Below are 14,021 nucleotides of genomic sequence, written 5' to 3' on the forward strand. Positions count from 1 at the left end.
TATTGCATTTTGGAGGTACTTGAAGGGTGGATTATCTCAATACCAGCACCAATAGTCAGTTGAGTGCCACTATTTTTTTGTATTGTTATATTTCACCAAAGTCTTGTGCATATCTGATAAAACTAGCTATTGTAGCAGAGATTCCAAATCTTTATTTTTCTTACTGAAACAATTTTCATTAAATTTCAATTTCCTTTCTAAAAATAGTTAATCGACGAGGATGGGATTCGAACCCACGCGTGCAGAGCACAATGGATTAGCAGTCCATCGCCTTAACCACTCGGCCACCTCGTCATATAGATGTACAGAACTTACCTGGCAATAAACATTCCATACTTTTGCAGCATAGATATTCTATTTATATGCAGCATACACAGCCTATATACATGCAGCACATTAATTCTGTATAAAGGCAGCATTTACAACCTGTACACACAGCATTTATATCCTGTACACACACAGCATTTATATCCTATATACAGCATATTGCACGATACTTTGCAAGAATACCAAGTATAACATTATATTTATTAAATGATTGCACTTACAAATTGGATACAAAAATATCTGCATATCTCCACCAAAATGTCAGGCAAAAGTCAAAGGATGAAAAATGGTCCCCCAAAATTTGTAGCTGTTTTCTGCAGCTGCTTCTGCGGGACCATTTATCATCCTTTGGTATTTGTGGTATTTTATTCTCTGTTTTAGATATTCACTATTGTTTAATATCAGGTTGCATTTTATTTTTATTTTGTGCATGGAGTTTCCCCTTTTCATATACATATTTTCACTTGCTTATATGTGTATGTATATACAGTATATGTATTCTTTATTGGGTTTATTGTATGGGATGTGAGAAAGACACCTTTCTTTTATGGTAACTCTGTTAACCCCTTAAGGACACAGCTTCAGAAGCTTGTCTTACGCTTAATGACACAAGCAATTTTTGCATTTTCTTGCTGTATGCGTTCAACTGCAATTTGCATCTCTCTCGTTTATTGCACCGACACATATTATATACTGCTGTGGGGGAGTAGGGGTACTGCTGTGGGGGAGTAGGGGTACTGCTGTGGGGGAAGGGGTGCTGCTGGGGGTGGTAGTGGTACTGCTGGGGGTGGTAGTGGTACTGCTGGGGGGGAGTAGGGGTACTGCTGGGGGGATAGGGGTGCTGGTGGAGGTAGGGTTACTTCTGGGGGGTAGGGGTACTGCTGGGGGAATAGGGGTTGTGGGGGGTAGGGGTACTGCTGTGGGGAGAAGGGGTACTGCTGGGGGGAAGGGGTACTGCTGGGGGTGGTAGGGGTACTGTTGTGGGGGGTAGGGGTACTGCTGTGGGGGGGGGAGGGGTACTGCTGGGGGTGGTAGGGGTACTGCTGTGGGGGAGTAGGGGTACTGCTGTGGGGGGGGGGAAGGGGTACTGCTGGGAGTGGTAGGGGTACTGCTGGGGGGATAGGGGTGCTTGGGGGGGTAGGGGTACTGCTGGGGGGTAGGGGTGCGGGTGCTGTGTGTCAGTAGTCCCCCCCCTCCCTCCTTCTTACCTTTAATGAAGTAGGGGGGGCGGCACAGCCACCCTGGTGGTCCGGTGGTGGTAAGCACTGCAGGGGGAGGGATCTGTGAATCAGCTCCCCTGTCGTCCTGCGCGATGCTGTGTGGAGCGTTGCCATGGTAACGCTCAGCAAAGCTCCACACAGCATCGCGCGGGAGGACAGGGGAGCTGATTCACAGATCCCTCCCTCTGCCTCCCGACCCGGAAGCAGAGTAGGCAGGTGCCTACTCTGCATTGATGGTGAACCTATGGCCGCGTGCCCACAGAGAGGGCCCGGCGTGCCACCTGTGGTTCGCCATCACTGACCTAGACACTATTTTGTGAAGTTACACTGCGGTAAAAGAGACGTAATAAGTTAAGGTTTTCAAGTGTGAATTTTCATGGAGGGTTTTGATGCGTCCGTGTCCCACTTTGGAGCACTTGAGCAGGCTACATATTACAACTACACTATAAAGGCATACCATTTCTTAAAGAACACATCCCAGGGTATTTTAAAAGGCATATTTTGAACCTTAGCGTGGGATCATTTTGAGACACAGCCATTCCAGTTTTTTTCAAACTTTTAATTTTTATGCTGTGTCCATGTCCCATTTTAGAGTATTTTACAAGGCTATATAATCCAATTACACCATAAAAGCATACCATTTCTCAGGCGGAGCCTAACCCTTAATGGAGACAGACGCGTGAGCCCTTAGCTCTCCGACCCCGGGACCGCAATCCGCATACATCAGCCTTCAAACAGAGCAATCTCGCCCCAGACATACCTCCTCCCGCTACCACTAACCCCCCTCACTAATCCGCCGCATGGGAGGCAATAGAAAAAGACGGGACACGACCCCATCGGTGGCCACGATGTTCCGACAAAAGGAAGACGAGCGGCCATCTTTGCATCAGGGCCCCGCGGACTCTGGCTCCGACTCGGATGGACAAGAGCCTGCAGAAAGCCGGTCGACTCCCCTTACCAAGGACGACCTGCGGACGATGCTCCGAGAAACATCCAACGATATTAAGGCCTACACAACGGCCGCATTGGAGAAACAAATAGCGGGCCTTAGAGGAGACATAGAGGCCCTAGCCTCGCGCACAAGCCAAACCGAACAGGCAATCACAGCAGTGCAGGCGAAGGCCGACCAACAAACCACAGACCTGGCAGCTTTGCATAACAAGGTGTTCTACCTGGAGGAGGGGTTGGAGGATCTAAACAACAGGTCAAGACGTCAGAACATCCGCATCAGGGGCCTACCAGAGTCGGTCCTCCCAGAGGCACTTCTCCCGACCGTCAGGGCCATCTTCCGTGCCCTCCTCCCAGACGTAACCGAGACAGAACTCTGCATTGAACGGGCACACAGGGCCTTACGCCACCCGGCCCTCAACCCCAGTATGCCCAGGGATGTCATCACCAGGCTCCTACACTTCCCAATCAAGGAACAGATAATGCGGGCAGCAAGAGAGAACCCGCCAAAACACCAGGGCCAAACGCTTCAGTTCTACCAGGACTTAGCACCGACCACACTGAAGAAGCGCCGGGACCTCAGACCCCTTACAACTGCCTTAATAGAAAAAGGATGGCGCTACATGTGGGGACACCCATTTAAATTACATGTCAAAAAGGGGGACCAAACGTTCACCCTTCACCAAATTTCTGATATGCAGGACTTTGCCACCCATCTCGGACTCACCCTACGCCAGGCCCCAGCTGACGACGGTGCCACGGCATCATCCAATAGCAGCCAAAGGGGAGAACCACGTCTTCGTCCCTCCAGACAACAGGCAAACCCAAGATACCCTACCACCCCCAGGGGCCGGATCCCCACGGACTCATGAAAAGCAAGGCACCCAGGGACTCCCCCTGAACACCCAGCCAGATCGCTTACTCCTGTAGCCCACCGATATGTAATGTATAAAACCAACAACCACACATGCACGGACAACTCCAGTTACCGATAGGGCTTTTATTATGGTTTAATGTTGAATGTTCAAGCTTATTGTTTAATGAAAAAGGTGTGACGAATAGTCATCAGGAACACCACCAGTACAACCCCTAGGCCTCCGTGCTAGCATCCCTGATCTTCCCGCCAAAACTGCCATCTAAGCTGCCATTTAAGGATGCTCACAACATGGCGGGAGAGCCGCACAGGCGTTGCCCCTCCCCGCCTTATAGGTGGGAGAGACGGTAGGGGACACCGGAGGATAGGAAAGCTGATAACACTAACTAGCCAGCGCATACAGGGGCAGACACACACCGGGTGGTATACAGTTACAGGTTAAACGTAGCATACATGCCTTCAACCTGGCCCCCCACACCCTCCTGCCAGCCACGGCAGGAGACTACGCCAGGACATCACGGCCGCTCAGGCCTAGCCCCCCCCCCGAGAAGGGAACCCAGCCACGTTTACACAGAGGAAAGGGAAGGGTCCCCAGAGACGGGGAGAGCAAAGTCACCAAGCGACTAAAGCATAAAGGTCATGATATTTAATATTTCATGTATGGTATAACACCAACTGTAATATCCAACTGTTAAAGGCAGCAAATGTTACCACGGTTATTCCCCCAGCGCACCATGGAATATACACCTCCCGACCCAACACAAAGGCCGGCAAGGCCCGACCCCTATTAAACTGGGGATAAGCATCTGTATGCGGAGAACACGGTAACACAAGGTCACCACCTAACCTAGCCCAAGATCGTTATAGCTCACATGATGTATATCGCTAAAGGTATAAAATCAGTATGCAAATGTTATTATGGTTATTATCCCAGCGCATCCTGGACTGTATACCTCTGGAACCAACTGTATACCCTAGAAATCACATACAGTGGATAGATAAATATATACTGATAATACGGTGACCCCCTGCCACCGTCTCCCCCCACTCGACATGGCCCAAGGGGGTTGTGGCGCATATGTTGTACACTGTTAAAAACATAAAATTATTATGCAAATGTTATTATGGTTATTATCCTAGTGCATCCTGGACTGCATACCTCTCGACCCAACCCTATACCCTAGAAACCACAAAGCTAAAAGTAAGCAGAGAAAACGGTGACACTGAACCACCGTCTGGAGCCTAGATGTTGCACACTGTTAAAGGTAGAAATTTAGTATACCAATGTTATTATGGTCATTACCCCAGGGCACCCTCGACTGTGTACCCCTAAATCCAACAAACGAACATCCCAACCCAAGCGCCGACAGCGAGAAGCCACACGCCCCACCGCGTAGGACATAACTTATCCCTAACTTACAGCAGCCCCAAACATAGCCAACACCCAACCCACACAGACAAGGAGCTCACAGCACTCCAACGGACCGAACTCAAACGGTAACACGACAACAACACCCGACTGGGCCGATCTGACAACAGAAGCCCACCCCCGCAAACACTACCAAAGACCTGCAACCACATCCGTGATATACAACACGACCCCTAACCTGACCACACGCAGACCCCCACCGACGCCTCCCAACGGCAGGTCACGCAATAACACACATAAACGTAGACTAGCATGAATCGGATACCTGAGGACCCCACACCCCGCTAACTCTTATGCAATAGCGAGATACAAACAACGGACGCTCCCGGGAGGGAGAGCGCCAGGCTGACTAGGCGACAACTCCCACAACCTACACTACCTCCGGAGCCACCCCCGCACGAAACCGGGGACAAGCTCACGGACAGACCCCCACCACAAACAGCAAACACACTCAAACGAAAGGCTCACACCCCGCCCACATAACACCTGGCAACCATCTAATAAGACCAGGCACCTCAACCCTACCCAGTTCTACCCATACCCCATCTGTCCGCCACCGCCCCCCACACCACACCCCTCTTTTTTTTTTTTTTTTTTCTTCCTCTCTCTCTCTTCTTCTCTCTGATTCTTTTCTCCCTCCAAACCCCAGCACACAGCTCAACCACACAAAACCTCAAAATACAAAATGCCGACCGCTCTAACCTGCCTATCCATTAACTGCAAGGGCTTGAATAACCCCTCCAAGAGACACCAGTTCATGCGTTGGGCTAACAGATCTAAAGCCGACATTCTCCTACTCCAGGAAACACACTTCACCCAGGCCAAACAGTTCCCTCTCCTGAGCCGACACTACCGGGCGAACCATTACGCTAGCTCACCTGCAGGAAAGCAGAATGGAGTCGCCATCATCATTCGAAAAACGTGCCCCCTATCGCTCCAACGCGTGATCGCGGACCCACAGGGCAGATACCTCACGATCACCGGCAGAATTGGCCCCCAACACTACGCGTTCACGTCAGTTTACGCACCCAACACACCAACCAGCTCATTTTGGACCACCCTCAGAGCTCACTTGTCCTCCTTCCCATCCCACAACTCGGTGATTGGAGGGGACTTCAATGCCACCCCATCACCAACAGTAGACAGACACCGCTCACGGACAAACACACGTCACCACCAACCGACGGCAAAAGCAGATAAACTCTTCGCCACTTTCCTCGCTCAGACACAACTGATAGACGCCTGGAGATCCCAACATCCCACAGATCTAGATTACACCTTTTTTTCGCACCCACACCAATCGCACTCCCGCATAGACCTTATCCTGATCTCCCCAGCCATGGCACCCATGCTAAAATCCACAACCATTGGTCAGATCACTTGGTCCGACCATGCTGACACCACACTAACCTTCAACATCCCGAATACAGCACGCCCATGGTCCTGGCGGCTCAACCCCACCCTCCTCCATAACCCCCAGATCAGAGAGAAAATTGCCGAATCCATAACGGAATATTTCACCCTCAATGCAGACTCGGTAGACTCCAAATGCACCCTCTGGGCGGCTCACAAAGCAGTCCTCAGGGGCACCATAATAAATCAAGCATCTATATTAAAAAAAAAGAAAACAGCCCACCTAGAACAAACACTAACGACACTACGAACCTTAGAAACTAAGCTCAAAATAGAGCCCACACAAGCTATAATCGAACAAATCAAACAATGCCAAACAGACATAAAAGAGTACATGGCGAAGGATGCTACCAAAGCCCTGTTGTGGTCGAAACAGCTCTTCTATGACAAGGCTAATAAAGCCGACACCCTCCTAGCACGAAAACTCAGACAACGCACAAACCAAAAACTGATCGACAAAATAACCACCCCGAACGGAGCAATCACGGAAGACCCCGACAAAATAGCAGAGGTATTCCAAAACTACTTCTCGAAGCTATACGACCATGATGCTGATACTCGTCGGAACCCCTTGGCACAGGACGCACGAATACACGATTATCTGACCCAGACCCCACTACCCTCCCTAACAGAAGAAGCAGCATCACGACTGTCCGAACCAGTAACACCGGAGGAACTCGCACGCACAATGAAGTCACTAAAACCGAACAAAAGCCCAGGACCAGACGGCTTCACTGGCCTATATTATAAAACATTCGCCCCTACATTAGCCCCCCACTTATGCAACCTATACAACGCCATCCTACAGGGAAACCCCCTACCCAAGGAAATGCTACAGGCCACCGTCTGCCTCCTCCCCAAACCCAATAAAACTCACTTAGACCCTGGACACTACCGGCCCATCTCCCTCCTGAACGTCGATATAAAATTATTCACCAAACTTCTAGCAGAGCGGCTCTGCCCCCACCTTACCCGACTCATCCACCCCGACCAAGTGGGCTTCATCCCCACAAGACAGGCTAGCGACAACACCCGGAGAACATACGACCTCATATGGCATGCACACACAAGACGCATCCCAACCCTCATACTTTCCCTAGACGCCGAAAAGGCTTTCGACAGATTACTCTGGCCCTACCTGTTCGCCACACTCGAAAGATTTGGCTTCCCCGTGGGCTTCATAGACGCATTAAAAACTCTGTACGCCACACCACAAGCTAACCTCTTACTGCCACTAACACAACCACCGGCATTCACAATCCACAATGGCACGCGCCAAGGCTGCCCCCTATCCCCAATCCTATTCGCCCTATCCCTGGAGCCGCTTCTTCAAAACCTGAGACACAACCCAGACATAAAAGGCCTCAAAATCAAGGAAGAAGAATATAAAACAGCAGCATACGCAGATGACCTGCTCATAACTATCACGGAACCAACCGATTCACTACCTCCGCTCCTACAGGCCTTAGAAAACTACGCCCATATATCTGGGTACAAACTTAACATTGAAAAGACAGAAGCTCTACCCCTACACATAGACGCCCACACACTGGAAACACTTCAACAACAGTACCCCTTTAAACTAGACGCAACCCAAATACAATATCTGGGAGTCAACTTACCGGCAGATTTAACACAATGCTACACACTAAACTACACGCCGCTCTTACTAAAAATCACTCGAGATACACAAACATGGCAAAACATGCCGATATCCTGGCTGGGCAGGTTAGCCTCGGTCAAAATGAATATCCTGCCCAGACTTTTATACCTATTCCAAGCACTGCCAATCCCCATCTCGGTTCCGGACTTTAAAAAACTACAGTCCTCGATCGACAAATTCATATGGTCAAATAGGCGCACACGGATAAAGAGGCAAACCCTGTACGTCCCCAACAGACAAGGGGGATTGGGCCTACCACACCTCACCCATTATTATCAGGCTGCACAAATCGCACAAGCCCAAAACCTGCACGCCCCACACGGGGTTAAACGATGGGTAGACCTGGAACACGACGGGTTCGGGGACGACTCCCCCTCTCTATACATTTGGCTATCGAAAGAAGCCAGACCACCCATACCCAGGACGACCCCAGCACTGACCAACACCATCAAAGTTTGGGACAAGACAGTACACAAATGTGGCCTCACTAACCCATTATCCCCGCTAACTCCTTTGTTCCGCAACACACAATTCCCACCTGGGATGACACCAAGAGACTTCCCACGATACGCAGACAACAACCTCACACGCATCTACCGCTTCTTCAACGGCAACCACTTGATACCTTTCACAGACCTACCACAAACAACACCCTTCAGAACCTACGATTACTTCAGATATATCCAGATTAGAAGCTTTCTCGACTCACCAGCAATCAAACAAGCAAGCAACTCAGCACTAACACCCTTTGAGAAACAATGCATGCAAACACCTATCCAAAGAGGCCAAATCTCCATGCTCTATTCCCACATCGTACAGAATATAAAAGAAGGTGCCCTGTCCTATGTGTCGGCTTGGGAGAGGGACCTAGGCCCAGCAGAGGACCCATCGGATTGGGTAAACATCTGGGAGGCCACAGCCACAATCTCCATATGTGTCACCCACAAAGAACAGGCATATAAAACCCTAATGAGATGGTACCTCACCCCCTTGAGACTCAAGCAGATGGGCAGATTGGAATCAGACGCATGCTGGAAAGGCTGCGGCAACAAGGGGACTTACCTCCACCTGTGGTGGGAGTGCACCCCCATAACACAGATCTGGCAACAGGTCGCAGCCCTGGTTTCTGACATCCTACACACAGACATCCCACTCAACCCATGGATATGGCTACTATCCAAACCACACACAGACATTCCCAGAGCACAAAACAAGCTAGTGGCCAGGATAGCCCTAGCAACTAGACGGGCAATTGCGGAAAAATGGGGTAGCCCAGACACACCGACCATCGAGACCATAAAGAGGAAAATTTCAGACACAATAAAAATGGACGAACTGTCCGCGATGGTGCATGACACGACTACACAATTCCACAAAATATGGGACCCATGGTTCTATGAATTCCCAATCCCTGCATCAGGGCACGAAACCTCTCTCACTCGCAATAGGTGCACCACACAAAGAAGTGATATCTAAACACCTCCTACCCCTGACTGGGGTTCAGCCCCCCTCCCCTTTTTTTTTTTTTTCTTCTTCTTCTTTTCCCTTCTCTTTTCTCCTCCACCCCTCCGTCTACCCGCCTCCCCCCACTCCCACCCCACCCCTACCCACACACCAAAAATCTCAATACCATCGCCACAGGCCTCACAGCCAGCAGACACCAGCTAGCAATCACAAGGCACCGATGGCCTTGACGGCACAGACCAAAGACCCCAGACGGACCACACCTATGGACTAGACGCCCCCTCACAACCTAGAACAACAACCCACAGATGGACCGACCAGACAGACGAACAATACAACAGGAGATCTTAAACCCTGACACTACCCTACACCCTCCCACTACTGACTAGACCCCTTGACGAAGCTACCCAGCCCACCCCCACCGGTTATAAAAAAGAAAAAAAACTGATGCACAATCGAAAACGAATTGTAAACGCTGCAATTATTATACCCTCTGTAACCCTAAATATGTAAAAGTTGTGTTATGGAAACGACAGAACACCTTATGCAAAACAATGCATACAGAAACCGATTGCATGTATGTAACTCTCTCAATGCATCAACAAAAATAAAGAATTTAAAAAAAAAAAAAAAAAAGCATACCATTTCTTAAAGAAGACATCCCAGGGTAATTCAAAAGACATATTTTGAACCTTAGCGTGGGATCATTTTTCCGCTAGCTTGTACCAAGTGTAGTGGTAATGAGCATTTTTTAATGTATTTTTTTACTTTGTAAAACTTTTTTTACTTTGTAAAACCTGTTTTTAAACTTTTTTTTTTTTTTTTTTTACTTATTAACCCCTTCAGGACCGGCCTGTTTTTGCGATGTTTGTACGTTAAGGACCAGAGCAGTTTTAACACTTTTGTGGTGTTTGTGTTTAGCTGTAATTTTCCGCTCTCTCATTTACGGTTCCCATACAAGTTATATATTGTTTTTTTCACGACAAGAAGGGCTTTCTTTACATACCAGTATTTATATTATGTCATATATTGTATTTAAAAAAAATAATGAAATATGGTGAAAAATAAAAAAAAAACATGTTTTTGGACTTTTACTTGAAAAATCTTTTACTTATCTACAAAAGCTAATGAAAAAAACTGCTAAATAGATTCAAAATTTTGTCCCGAGTTTAAAAACACCCAGTGTTTACATGCTTTATTGCTTTTTTTTGCAAGTTATAGGCCTATAAATACAAGTAGGAAATTGCTGTTTCAATATATATATATTTTAAATGTATCAATAGTGACATTGTTACACCGTTATCTGTCATAAATCCCCGAAACACACCTAACATGTACATATTTTTTAAAGTAGACAACCCAGGGTATTTAAAATGGGGTATGTCCAGTCTTTTTTAGTAGCCACCTAGTCACAAACACTGGCCAAAGTTAGCATTTATATTTGTTTGTGTGTTAAAAATGCAAAAACCGCTAACTTTGGCCGGTGTTTGTGACTAAGTGGCTACTAAAAAAGGCTGAACATACCCCATTTGCAATACCTTGGGTTGTCTTCTTTTGTAAATGGTATGCCATCATGGGGCTAATTCTCATTCCTTGGCTACCATACGCTGTCAAAGGCAACCTAACCAATCTGACAAATTTCAATAAAAAAAAAAAAGTAAAATCAAGCCTTATATTTGACCCTGTAACTTTCACAAACACTATAAAACCTCTACATGTGGGGTACTGTTATACTCAGGAGACTTCGCTGAACACAAATATTAGTGTATCAGAACAGTAAAATATATCACAGCAATAATATCCTCAGTGAAAGAGCTGTTTGTGTGTGAAAAATGCAAAAAACTTCACTTTCACTGACAATATCATCGCTGTGATATGTTTTACTGTTTTGAAACACTAATATTTGTGTTCAGCGAAGTCTCCCGAGTAAAACAGTACCCCCATGTACAGGATTTAGGGTGTCATAGAAAGTTACAGGGTTAAGCACAGTGCTAGCAAATTAAATTATCTGGACTTTTGGCCTGGGTTGGCAGGCAGGTCCCTCAAATTGCAATCATTAAAATTACTTAATTAGGTAAAAATATTACATAAATATGCACGTAGAATTTTAATATATATACATATTTATATATTTGACGTCTACGTGTATATTTATGAAATTATTAATGTAATTTTGTATGTGGACATATGTATATTTCGTATTATTTTTATTTATTTATTTATACATAGATATATATATCATTACATTCTAAGTGTATTTTGATATAAATATATATATATCAATATCAAAATACTGTTAGAATAAAATTGAATATATATATATAATTTTTTTTTAATTATTAAAAATTATTTTTATTTTTTGTTATTTATTTTTATTAACATATTATTTGTATTTTATAATAATATATATATACCATATATATAGTTATTATATATATTGTATATATTCGTGTGTAATTTAAATATAAGTGTATTTTTATATTAATATACGTATATATAAATATAAAAATACACTTAGTGTGACATTATATATATGATACATATACATATATTATATATATAGATATAATACATGTATATATATCATATATATATACACATATTATAATTTTTTTTACACTGATTGTTTTTTTTTTTTACTTTATTTTATGATTTTACACTTGCAGGGAGACTGCCTGTCAGCACAGACAGTCCCCCTGCAGGCAGATACAAAGACCCCTATTGCGGTCATGTGATCGAGTGATCACATGGCCGTGGGGTCCTGATCTGCCGAGGGGGGACTGCCCGGGCAGACAGGCAGTCCCCCTGGACCGGGAGGACAGCTGATCGCCGCCGTGGGACCGACGGCGATCAGGTAAGTAGCCCAAAACCGTTATGACGGTTCAGGACCGTCAGCGGTCCAAACGCACGTTTTACCGCTGACGGTCCTGAACCGTCAGCGGTCCTGAAGGGGTTAAATGTTTTACACTTTCTTAACTTTTTTTACACTTTTAATTATTTTTCTAAACTTTTCTTTTACCGTTAACCCCTTACTAGCAGTAAGTAGAACTAACAGTAAATTCCCCATTTTCCCATAACTCCCACCCACCCCAGCTAGAAAAAATATATATAATTATAAAATATTTAAATTAATTAATTAAATAAATTGAACCCCTGAGGGTTCAAAAAATAAATAAAAGTTAATCCTCAGGGGTTAAAAAAAAATTAGATCACAGTATAATACTGTGATCTGTATTTTGATCACTGTAGGCAGTGATCAACTGGCAGGGAAGGGGTTAATTTTTATTAAGACTGGGTAAAGGGGGTTGGTATTTTTTTTTTTTTTACTTAAACGTTACTAAAACATTTTTTGAAATTTTTTTTTTTACCTTTTTAAAGCTTATTCTAAAACTTTTTTTAACGTTAACCCCTAGTTAGCCTAACACCAAATTCCAAAATTCACCACTAACTTCCACCCATGTCAGCTAGCTAAATATATCATTTTTAAATATTTAAATTAATTAATAAAATAAATTTAACCCCCGAGGGTTAAAAAAAATAATAATTAACCCTCAGGGGTTAAAAAAAAAATCAGATGACATTAAAATGTATACCCTGCCAATTGATCACTGTAGTCAGTGATCAATTGGCAGGGAAGGGGTTAATTTTATTAAAGCTGGGGAAATGGGGGGTGGGATTTAACTTTATTTTATTTTTTTTACACAGGGAGAAGAGGATCATCACTGATCCGTCTCCCTGCACTTCACACAGAACCCGGAAGTGCAGGGAGGCGGAAGGTGAGTATATGGAGCACATGTGCTCGCTCTGACAACCTGTCAGAGCGAGTACCGGTGCTGGGGCAGGCCGATCGGGTGCTTCCGGTCTGCCTCTAATACAGAGGCAGACCGTAGCACCATTAACCCCGCGATCGCGACGATCTGGGGTTAACTTTAGTAAATGACGGAAATTTTCCGTCAACGGTCCTTAACTGAAGGACAACGTTGACGGAAAATGTCCGTCCACGGTCGGGAAGGGGTTAATACTTAGTGATTTTCTTGTTTACTTTATTCACATTGTAATGATATAGAGTCTGATTGATGGCAACTGCATTGCAAAGTCAATATTTTTCTTCTACTCCAACAGAGTGCCTGATTGATTTAAACAAAAGTCATCAGTTCAAAGCATGCATAAGATTCATTCTGTTTGTTCAGCACTTGCTTTGTGAGTACCAATATCATTATGGGGGGCGAGGCCTGACCGTTCCAGGAGCCGGATGCGGATTGAGAGAGCTCCTCACTTTATTTGCAATTAAAGGAATCCTATAGTGCCACGAAAACAACCCATTTTCATGGCACGATAGGGTTAATAGGTACCCCCTACCTCCCGCCCCATCCCACGTAGCTGAAGGGGATAAAAAAAACCTTCAACCACTTGCCTAAATCCAGTGCTAATGTCCCTCGGCGCTGGGTCAGGCTCCGCCTACGCTCCTCCGGCTGACGTCGGCGGGGGAGACCTAATTATTCAATGCTTTCCTATGTGGAAAATCTGACACTGGAGGTCGTGAGGACGTCCAGCATCAGATAACGGACCAAATGTCTAGTAGACAGCCACTGAGAGCAGACTTGGAGCTGCAATGTAAACATTACAGTTCTCTGGAACTGCAATGTTTCACATTGCAGCACTAAGTGCAAAAGGGTCACAGCA

At 45.6% G+C, this 14,021-nt stretch overlaps 1 non-coding gene across 1 annotated transcript; it reads right to left on the reverse strand.

The window, feature by feature from the left end:
* Positions 1-212: 212 nt before the first annotated feature.
* On the reverse strand, positions 213-294 carry TRNAS-GCU (transfer RNA serine (anticodon GCU)). The gene has a single exon. It is a non-coding gene; the product is annotated as a tRNA-Ser (tRNA).
* Between the last annotated feature and the right edge of the window lie 13,727 nt (positions 295-14,021).

This window comes from Pelobates fuscus, chromosome 12, assembly GCF_036172605.1.
Source record: "Pelobates fuscus isolate aPelFus1 chromosome 12, aPelFus1.pri, whole genome shotgun sequence".
Taxonomy (NCBI): domain Eukaryota; kingdom Metazoa; phylum Chordata; class Amphibia; order Anura; family Pelobatidae; genus Pelobates; species Pelobates fuscus.